Source organism: Triturus cristatus, chromosome 8 (assembly GCF_964204655.1).
Source record: "Triturus cristatus chromosome 8, aTriCri1.1, whole genome shotgun sequence".
Classification (NCBI taxonomy): Eukaryota; Metazoa; Chordata; class Amphibia; order Caudata; family Salamandridae; genus Triturus; species Triturus cristatus.
This window is the reverse complement of record NC_140591.1, coordinates 236,627,160-236,639,111: the sequence shown is the minus strand read 5'-3', so window position 1 is coordinate 236,639,111 and position 11,952 is coordinate 236,627,160.

The window sequence follows — 11,952 nt, the reverse complement described above, 5'->3', positions numbered from 1 at the left end:
AAAAAATATGTTTATTAGGAATTGACCAGGTGTCATATCTAAAAACCAAAATAGTCATAAACAACTCCGACTAGTTCCTGACTTGGTCTCGTGAGGTCGACATGTTTCAGCCGATAAGGTCGACTGACCCGGCTTTCTTCAGGACCTAATTTCGATAGTATTCAAGGCTACTGCGGGATATATTTTAGTGAAAATAGTGTAAAGAAACAGTGTAGAAAACAGTGTAAAAAGACAACTATGATATTGTCATAAAATGAGTGTGTGGCTGGAGCCACCCTACCAGACTAGCAAGGTTTTTGCTTAGGTACTGTCACTTTATCTTCTTTCCTAAAAGGAATAATGAGAATCAAACCATTAAGAAGGTCTCACACACAGACGGTAGCAGCATCCGCAACTTCTGTCCTATAGTGCCCTTTTGTGCACTGTACTCCTTATAAATAACCCAAAAAGTGGTTTACAGATCAATGAAGTTTTCCTTAAAAAACATAGATTGAACTCACCCAGCTTTCTGTGGGAGGAAAGCCTCACCTCACCCGGCTGACTGCTCGGTGAAGGAGGCACCGCTCTGTTAAAATGTAAGGACAAAGAAGAACAAGTTGCACAAAGTTACTCGTACCCATGTCGTCCCTACAATAAATTCAACATCTAAAACCTATAAACCCTTGACTCTAGAAGACATGCCCCTCATGCGTAGCAGGCCAGATGTACCAGGCAAATGGTTCACTTGCAAACCATCTCAATATACGAATCCTGATGTCCCTTAGAAAAAACAGGGACCATTCTTTACACGACCTCATCCAGTCCAATCAGGGGAACCTTCCTCCCTTCAAATACTATATGAGACGTCTATGTAGGATTTATCCCAGCCAATCCTCGGGAGAACATAATGCCAACCGCTTCAAAGGTTCACAGCATAATGATCTAGTTAGTTCCCCAAACATCCAACAGTAAATTAAAAGTCAGAAAGTTAGCCAAACTGCCTAGTAATGGCGAAAAACCTGGATACCCCTTTCCTTACCTGTCCGTCGATTCCTCGAGCTTGACTGCGAGCAGTCTGGGAGGTGACGGCAGGCAGGAAGGGAATCCTTAAATACCCGCTCTGATAGGTCAGGTTAGACGTTCAGGCAACAGGTGTTTGTATTTGACCTAGCTCCGGGCGCCCAATTCAGAACTCGCATGCGCGGAGGTGGCATCACTAATCTCTAAGCGCATGCGCAGTCCCGAGCCCAATTCAGAACTCGCATGCGCAGAAGTGACTACACTAGTGTCTAAGCGCATGCGCAGTCCCGAGTGTTCCCAAGCCGGTAGTGTCTCTCCTATAATTCAGGGCATGCTGGATGACTAGCTTGATTAGTGCTTGCCGATACCGCCGTACAGCAACCAAACCACAACCGGGCATCAAACCTACGAACATGTGACATTCATTGGCGATGGAATGTGAGGGGCCAAAGGTTCCTGTCCTACTCTGTGACCAGATGTATCGCTGTCCGCGAGACCGAACATGTGGAGACACTAGTTTCTAAGTGCCCACGGAACTAGGAATGGTCAGAATACTCACAGTTTCCCCTTCATTCTAAGTAAAGCGCCTACATCACGGAGAGCCCCCTAAGGCGCGCTGCACCCAAATTATCGTGCTAAGGATAGCCGAAACAAATGGAATAGTAAATGGCTGCCACACTTATGAACTTCATAGAAGTAGTTGAAAACACGATCAATGGGTAAATGAGCAAGCGTGTTGACGTGCTCAGGCCAGCCGAAGCAAGATGGTAAATCGCTGGCCTCTCAGCAACCCCACTGTGTGGGGCTTACTGGAGGTAACAGGTAGGCTAGTTGGTACCTAAGGACCCCCAGCAGCGAAGGGGACTTCATTACCCAACCAAGAGCACACCAGGAGGTGCGTTTGCAGAGTGGTGGACAAAGGGAGCATGGCCTGGTTTCAGAACTCAGACAATCCTGCTGTGTGGGACTTGCTGGAGGTAATCGTAGGGGTAGTTGGCCCGCAAGGATTTCCTTGGGGGCCAACTATCCTTCTTCTTACCGCCAGTATGTCCCACACAGTGGGATTGATAAGATGTTTTTGGGGGCCACGCCCCACTTTCTCCACTACTCTGCAAACGCGCCTCCCGATGCACTACCGGTTGGGGGATGAAGTTCACTTTACTCCTGAGGGACCTTGGAGGCCAAGAAGCTCTTCTGGTACCTACTGTAAGTACTACGCAGCGGAGTTACTGAGCACTGGTTGGCGGCCAAGCCCCCTTTCTCCACCACTCTGAAAACGTGAGTGCTAGTTAAAAAACCTTGGAAATTAAAAAAAACAAAGGTTAGAAGGAAGTTATAGTTAGTCTGACATTTCACTCATACAAAACCAGAGAAATTCAGCAGTTATAGTTAGCTGAGGTAACTATAACTCACGCCCCAAAATGCACTGCTAATGAGCTCACATATTACATCACTCATGACATGGTCAGTGACATCACTGATGATATCACTGATGCCATCTCAAAGGACATGATTGATGACATCCCCTCGTGACATATGTGGTTGCCGCAGTACTTTGGCACATTGGCACCAATTTTATTGGTGCATGCACCCACTCTGAGACAGACATGGATTTCAGAGATTCATCAGTAATACCTTTACTGATGACCCCCTCTGGCATACCGGTCTCTGTAGCAGGGTGATACAAGTTCGCCCAGGCTTGCTTCATTCTCAGCTCAATCTCCAGTGGCTCTCTTGGCATATGGATGTCAAAGATTCAACACGGCACTTGGGCAACAATCCGATCGGTGCATAGCTTTACACCTCACAAAGCTTCTCAAAGGACCTCATTCCCTCCAATGTTCTCCTCTTCCTCCCAGGGCACACTAGTCTTGGCAAGCAGGTAGGTGCTGGTGCTTCAGGCTCCAGGGCAGGTGATGATCTTGGTGTCCTGGGTGATCTCCCTTCACCCAGCAGAAAGACTAGCAGATCTTTGTCCCCAGTCCTGGTGACAGGCAGACGTCTTGCAGAGCTTCCCCTTCCCACACTGCTTGGCAGTTGTCAAAGTTTGAGGTCTTAACCTCCACTTCTTATAGTCAATTTCCACAGACCAAAATGTAATTTAGGGTCTGAGCCTTTACAATTTTAAGTGAACACTTCTCATTTTCTTCTTTTCTCGTGAAAGACTGTCTGTCCCAGCAGGGAAGAGTCTGGATGTCACTGTCCCACAACACAATTCATAGGAGTGACCAGTGTTCACAACTGGAAGTCAACCCTAGTAATTTGTGCATCAAAAGGTTAATCACAGACCCCAAGGCTTAGTCTGTATGATTCCCTTATTAGCCCCATCTCCCTTTCTGGAATTTTGTGTCTAGGCCCCTTCCTTGTAATCGATAACTGAATCAAAGAGCAGTCTTTTGAAGTGTGAAGGGAGTATCTTCTTTTTTACTACCAGTGTGTGTCCCATCCAGCTCACAGGAATGCAGCAACACACAAATCTACCTGGGGGATTTGTGTCCTCCTCATTTCTTCACCAGGCAGGTCTGGGTTTTTCCAAAATTGAGCACGGGGTCCACCATATAATGTGCCATTGCTGGCACACTTACTCAGTGTACGTTCACAGCACACTTACAGTTCAACACTCATACCTCCACACATTGTACCCTTACATGCACACATGCATTCAACACACACACTCAGTCTGTGCACACCATTCAACGCTGAAGCCTTTTCATCTTTAGCCAGGGTGTACTATTTAAAACACATGCACTGCTTGCATAAACACTTACTGTGGCGCTTCACAACTCTTCACTCTTCATGTATTGTACTTCACACAAGCACACATACACCCAGCCTATGCTTTCCATGCGCACGTATTTCACAGCACTGCATCTCTCATGCAATGCATTCTTCTCAGGCATACATAAACCTAGTACATGTACTAACTACACATGCACTGCACAGTACTGCTCCATCCTTGTACTGTACACTTCTCAGGCACACATCCATCCATTGCAGAGTCACTACTCCTGCACAGCACTCCAAATCTTATCTGATGTAGGCCAAGGTGAGTTAAGCACACAGCAGAAGATTTTTAAACAGGTGGGGGAGACTGAAGGCCTCACTCCTGTGACAGAGATTAAAATGTCCTGTGCATTACTACTAATCACTACATGGTATGCTGCCACCACAAAGCTTCTGCTGATTAACTCCTGGTGAAGGCAGTACCCTGAGGGTAGCCCATTAGGCACCCTTCCTGGTCTAAAAACACCACTGTCCGTGAGACAGGCATATGTTATGGCTCACATGCATATTCCGTATTTGCCCATGACAAAAAAAATCAATCAGCATTAAGGATGCAGAAAACAGTACTGTTGTGCAGGGGTACAAATCTTTACCATGCAGAAGACTTTTCCGAACCAAAACTTGCGTTATTTCTATCTTCCGTCTCTTTTCTTTCCTTACCTTACCTCCTTTCTTTCTTTCTTTCTTTCTTTCTTTCTTTCTTTCTTTCTTTCTTTCTTTCTTTCTTTCTTTCTTTCTTTCTTTCTTTCTTTCTTTCTTTCTTTCTTTCTTTCTCTCTTTCCTTTTCTCCTTCTTTCTCTTTCTTACTTTTTCCTTCCTTATTTCTTTTTCTTTCTTTCTTTCTTTCTTTCTTTCTTTCTTTCTTTCTTTCTTTCTTTCTTTCTTTCTTTCTTTCTTTCTTTCCTTTCCTTTCCTTTTCTTTTCTCCTTCTTTCTCTTTCTTACTTTTTCCTTACTTATTTCTTTCTCTTGCTTGGTTTCTTTCTTTCTTTCTTTCTTTCTTTCTTTCTTTCTTTCTTTCTTTCTTTCTTTCTTTCTTTCTTTCTTTCTTTCTTTCTTTCTTTCTTTCTTTCTTTCTTTCTTTCTTTCTCAAAGGCAAGAGGCTTGCAGCCAATGCCCATCTGTTTGATTTTTTAAGTAGTTCCCTTCAGTGCCAGGGAGTACTATGGTAATGTATGGTTTTTATTTAACCCAAAAATCGTTTTTGCCTGTAGCAATTTTTTTGTGATTGATGAGAGCCTGGCATACCCCCAAACAATATAGTTGTGCAAAAACCATGACAGAACAAAATAAGAATTGTCAGTAGGCTGGCGGCTAACACCAAAACAAGTGGCTTTGCCAAGGTTTGTGAGGTTGACACCATTCTGTCACAGCTGAATACCACCAGGTTGAGACAAGGAACCTTTTTCATGCAACTTTCTTCAGCAGAATAGTTGTATTACATTTCTCAGAAAGAATGCATGCCAATCACAGATGTCTTTGAGAAATGGAAGCTCTACCTACTCAGGGCTGACACAGAGTGATAATCCAGAAAGATCACAAAAGCCTGCACAGTGGCCTTTAGGAAGATGGGTGCCATTCAATCAATCACGGAATTGTGAAGCGTGCTACTCACCTAACAAGTTGCTGAGGGGAGTGGGGTGCAGCTCCGAATCAGCCAAAGAGCCAGGTCTTGAGGCTCTTCCTGAAGGTGTGCAGAGTGGGGAAACATCTGATGTTGGTCAGGAGCTCGTTCCAGGCCTTTGCCATGATGTAGGAGAAGGCCATTCCACCCTCTCTGGGTAACAGGAAGACCTGAGCAGCAACCCCTCCCATGTTGGGGCTTAGGCAGCACATGAGCCGTGGAGGTACAGAACCATCCACCACTCTACACCTGTATCTGTGCCTGGGGCCAGGGTTGAGCTCCGACAAAGACCCCAACAGGAGCACCTTACAAGCCATGGAACATTGGCAAAGAATGCTCCTCACTGTCCTTAGTTGCTTTTTAATCCAGAACAAACCCTGTTGACAGGGCAAAACTGCTGTGGGATGCATAAAGGAGTGCCAAGTGATATAAAAAGGGGCCCAATATTTCCCCCTTCCTCCAACCAATGCTATGGCTATGGAATTGAAAGCTGCACACTGTGCCTTAGAAGCCCTGATGGCCCCCACTCAGCTGTCTGCCTAGAAAACAGATGTGAATGGAGTGAATGCTTGCATTCTACTTTACCCTGGCCACTATTCATGGCTACTTCTTTGATTTTTGTAGAGTGATGCCATTGTGAGAGCCCAAGTGGGTGCTAACACATTTTTATCAGGGCCAGCTCCAGGGCGGTGCGACCAGTGCCACCGCACTGGGTACAGACTCTTCGAGGGGGCACCTGGTTGGAAGTATTTTATGGTTTTAAAAGCACCTGCTGCTGCATTGCTGGCCTCCGCCATTTTCATTCAAAAATGAAAATGTCAAGATAACTCAGTGATTAATGTTCTTCCTGGAGAGAGAAGGAGCTTTGTCAAGTGGAAGTTTTAACTCATTTTATGGTAGCACAGAGGGTTAATGTGCCTGCTGCAAAGAATGTGTATCATGCAGATCACAAAGTGCACATAGTTTAAATAGGTCAATGCCTTTGTCAGAGATATCCTTTTGCTACTAGCAGTGTAGATGTTAAAATCCTAACATGGAACAGTGAGCTAATAACTGTCATCAAAGACCTGCATGCAAACTGCAAGGTAGAGATTAGAGCATTGTGATGTTTTTCTCCGTCTTTCATTATTCTAATGTTTCAAAAAGGGTTCATTTCAGTAAAAAAAAAAAATCATTATCATTAAATGTAACCCCCAACCATGGGGTTATGTTTTAAATTCTGAGTTTGTGCTTCTCCAGACCAAGCACTGTTAAACTACACTGTCTACCAGTGGGGATGACATACAACTCCTACACCTTGTAGTCCAATGTGTTATGTAACATTTCTTATACACAGATTTACACGCCTATGATTGATTGCCTCCGTGTCGTGTTTGTGATGTAAAGTGCTCTGACACCCATACACTGGTAAGGATGGCGCAATTAAATACATCTGAGAGAGAGTGGATATGGAGACTTGAGGGGGTACTGTTAAAGGGTAGTAGTGTGGGAGTCTGTGGGGAGCGCCCATGGGGATGCCAACAAACATTGTCGCACAGGGCGCCACCAGCGCTAAAGCCGGCCCTGATTTTTATGAGTGGGAATACAAGGAGTTTGCTTCAATTATTGATCCCAGTATTCTTGTGACCTAGTCTGTCCTCTGGCCCTCATTGCCATGAGACCTCTCCAAGTACAGATGTTAAATATAGATTATGAATGACTGCTGCTGGATAGACTTTGAGGTGCTTGGTGTACGCACTTTACCTCATACTGCGCTGTCAAATTGCTGTATGCACAAAAAGTTACCACTGCTACCAGGCTTGCCCTGCGAACCATGTTCTCATTGAGGTTCTCTATACAATTATTGTTTTCTGAAGCCATTGGAGGTGCAAAACACTTCCATACCTGATCTGGGTCCAACAAGCTTGATATTACTCTAGATGCGATACTGAAAGAAAAGCAGATTAGTGGAACTAACTTCTGATATCAAGTTGCAGACATCTGAATGACTCCTTCCAAAGCAGTCTTATCACATTTCAGAAACATGTATATAGGATATCTGGCTTCTGTGTAGAAAATTCACAGACGTGGAGATAGATCAAGTCATGACAATATATACTCCGTTGGAGATTCTGAGAAATCTGAGAAGAATGATATGAAGGGCTTTTTAGGACTGTTGATATTTGAGATGCTGGCTATTGACTTGTCAGTGTCTTCTCATTAAAAATTGAATTTCAAAGGCTGCACAAAAACAGACCCAGAAATACTGCTAAGGGCACACACCCTAGGCCAATCCTATCCTGCATCTGAAAGGAACAGCAGGGCAACATTTTTAAGAATAGGATTAGCACAGTGCCATCCACGCCAAGCTGTAAAATGCCAAAAGCCTTTTACCACTCCAGCCACAGTATAACAGCTTTGGAATTGTAAAATACCATCCAAGCCAACCTGGAATGAATACAAAGCAACCCGACATGTGTTTCGCTATCATTATAGCTCTTCAGAGATGTTTTCCGTTGTCCAGACACAAGGGAGCACCCAGTATAAGTCAAAGCAATACCGTTTCAGGCTTTGAGTGCCACATGAATTATGCAAAAAAGATGCAGTAAACTCTGGGTAGTTCCCCAGTTGAGGTAGAGAGCAGCTCCTGTTTAGAGCACCTTACAAAACCAGCACCATTCTGAATCTGGTGCCCTCAAATGTCTGATCTTCTAACTAAGTTTTTAAGCAAAAGATTAGCACAGTGCCATCCACACCGTAGTAGAAAGGGACAAAGGGGCATATTTACAACAGAATGGCGGAGCGGGGTATTATGCCACAATTGGTAACGCCATGCTCCAACATTCTGAAAACGCAGGGATGCACTGTATGTACAATAATACTGTACACCCTGCATTTCTTTCTAGTGCTGGTGATAAATTTAACTGCACAGTACCACCACAGGCACCCTTGCACCAGAGTGCAAGAGTGCCTGCGTTTCAGGGAATTATTGTTCATGTGCAGGAAGGTGTCCCTTCCTGCACATAAACAATCACTAATGGTGATTGGTAACTTCTACAGATATATATATATATAAAATTCACTGAAAAAACCATAGGTTTCACACATGTTATAGTTAGCTGGACATTTTACTGATAAAAAACCAATGAAATTCCCCCGTTATAGTTACTGTAGGCAACTATAACTCACGCGATCGTAATCCTCTGCTGATGCTAATACTGTATTTAGACACTTATTTGCCCATGTCTTCTTCCATTAAATTTTAGCTATACATATATTACAAATATTTTTTTTTCATAAAGACACATATGTCATCAGCAGAGGATTACGGTCGCGTGAGTTCTAGTTGCCTACAGTAACTATAACGGGGGAATTTCATTGGTTTTTTATCAGTAAAATGTCCAGCTAACTATAACATGTGTGAAACCTATGGTTTTTTCAGTGAATTTGCAAGGTTTTTTAAATGCTAATTCCTAACTATAACGTGTGTGAAACCTATGGTTTTTTCAGTGAATTTGTACGTTTTTTTAAATGCTAAGTTACTTTACGCCATTTGTGGCGTGCGCGCCCACTTAACGCAGTTCGTTCCGTGCGCGCACGGTGCGCTTCGCGCACCGTGCGTGCACAGTGAGCACGCGGTGCGCTTCGCGCACCGCGTGCCCACGTTACGCTAGATGGGCCATGAACGCACGATGCGCTTCGCGCACCGTGCGCACATGGAGGACATATGATGAGCATCGTTGTGACAGGTAAAATATATGTTTTGTTTAGCGCGGATAAGCCATGCACTAAAGGTGCCCTTCGGGCACCTTTTGCACACGGGGTGGGGAGAATGTGGATATTTTTTTTTATTTTTTATTATTTCTTACCGTACGCGTACGGTAAGCGTAATCGGCGAAATTTTCAAAAAAATTAAAATTGCCTTTTTTCACTTGGGGGATCGTTGGGGACTCCCTCGACATGGCTAGGTGCTTGGGAGCTGTGTAAACAGCCCCTTTACATGTTTTTGCACTTGGTTTTTCAACCCCCTGTCAGAGTGCGAGAGAGAAAATGGCGGCCGCCGCTTCCTGGTTTCGACCGATTCGAATGTTTACTAAGATCTAAGGGCCAATCAGAATCGCGCTCGCGCACGCCACCGTACGCGTACGGTAAGCGCACCGTAAGCGCACCGTAAGCTGGCTCAGATATATATATTGATTTAAAGGCTATTTTCTCAGAATCTACTGAACAGATTTACACCAAACCTACAAAAGGCACTTCCTTGACCTGAGGACTACCTCTCTGCCAAATTTCAAGTAATTCTGTTCAGCCGTTCGGGCTGTAGCTGTGTCTAAAGGTCCTATGGAAAAATGCATGGGAAAAACGTGTTTTGGGACCCCCCTTTTATCTCAGCCCCCGCTTGACGAATCCCCCCGAGACTTTCAGGGTAGGAGCGGAGCGTAGCGCCCCACCTATTTTGAAAAATTCGCGAGGATTCGTCAACCGGCGCCAAAGTTATTCAAAATAGAATGTTGCGGATTTCCTATGGAAACGTGGTCCTAACTATAAATACCTACTGGCGACCGCCAGTAGGTAATATATATATAATATATATATATATATATATATATATATATATATATATTATCTACTGGCGACTATTATATTATAGTTATAGTTAGGACCTATTATCCATAGGAAAATCGTAACATTCTTTTCCCAATAACTTTGTCGTCGGTTGACGAATCTTCGCGAAATTTTCAAAATTTGTGGGGCACTCCGGTAAGCTCCTGTCTTAAAAGTTTCGGGGTGATTCGGCAAGCAGGGGCTGAGAAAAAAGGGGGGTCCCAAAACGTGTTTTCTCCATGTTAATTCTCATAGGAAACTTTAGACACGGCTACAGCCCGAACTGCTGAACGGAATTACACCAAATTTGGTGAAAAGTTAGCCCTTGGTTCAGAAAGATCCCTTTTTGTTAAATGGTGTAAATCCGTTCAGTAGTTCATGAGAAATTAGAAAAAGAAAAAGTTTCAATATCTGGGCGGAGCCTAACGACACATCTCATCGTGAGATCTGATTGGCTGTCAGCACTTCATCCTAGAATTGCTGGCAGCCATCTTGGGACCTATATACATGATAGTACCCCATTGAAATGCATTGTAGTGAATCGAAGATTTTGAGGGTTACCAAAAGGAGAACTATAAAGGGTGATAACAGACTTTAGTTACATTAGAATTCATTTGTTGATGGTACCATACTAATTTGGTGGTGTGTTGTAAGGTGATTTTACCCTGTGACAAACCTTCTGCTGGATAGCATGAATAATGTTTGCAAGAAAACTGAAGCTAAAATTAGAGCATATTTTCTGTAAATTCACATTATCTTTCTCAGTCATGTGAGAATGAAGTCTGTCATTCTCAGTAAATCATGTACATCCAACAAGGGCAGAGACTGTCAGTTGATTCCTTTGTGTTCTACTGCAGCTTCCCAGAGTGTTCTAAAGAACAACTAGAGCGCTAACAGCCTTACTTATGACAAAAGTATGGCACACCTGAAGCCATCTTGATTGGAATAAACTGGTAACTCTTAAAACATTTAATTTAAAAAGGAACAAAATGAGGGGGTTCATTTTGTCATAGACATTATGGTTAGTGCTGTAGAAAGAAAAATTAGGACATGTTTCAAGTGTGATCCTAAATATCTTCCTGTTATATTTCAACAGGAGCAGCCTGTCAGTTGATGTCTTTGTGTTCTACTGCAGCTTCCCAGAGTGTTCTAAAGAACAACTAGAGCGCTAACAGGCTTACTTATGACAAAATTATGGCACACCTGAAGCCATCTTGTGGAGTAGTGTGGCTCACTGGTTAGAGGCAGCAGACCCGGAAGTTAGAGGACGGCCCGGGACCAGGGTTCAATTCCCGATGCGGCAGGGTCGTGGACCAGGGTCAGCGGACTCGATAATTCTCACCTCGGTGCCCACTCTAACCAGGGATCACACTCGGCAACTCTGGGCATAAGCTTGCCTCATCTCCACAACGGCCCCCCACATTCGCTGGGGATGGCTGGTTTCACCTTGGAGATACACAGGAGGGACCATCTCACAGGGATAGCCAGGACGGGTTCCCCAGCGGTCTACAGTGCCACGACGCCTCGGCAGCAATGCGCTTTACAAAAAACACATACATCTTGATCGGAATAAACTGGTAACTCTTAAAACATTTAATTTAAAAAGGAACAACATGAGGGGTTCATTGTTATAGAAATTATGGTTAGTGCTGTAGAAAAAACAATTAGGACAAGTTTTAAGTGAGATCTCAAATATCTTCCTGTGATATTTCAACAGGATCAGCATGTCAGTTGATGCCTTTGTGTTCTACTGAAGCTTCCCAGAGTGTTCTAATGAACAACTAGAGTGCTAACAGCCTTACTTATGACAAAAGATAGGCACACCTGAAGCCATCTTGATTGGAATAAACTGGTAACACTTAAAACATTTAATATAAAAAGGAACAAAATGATGGGGTTAATTTTGTTATAGAAATTATGGTTAGTGCTGTAGAAAGAAAAATTAGGACATGTTTCAAGTTC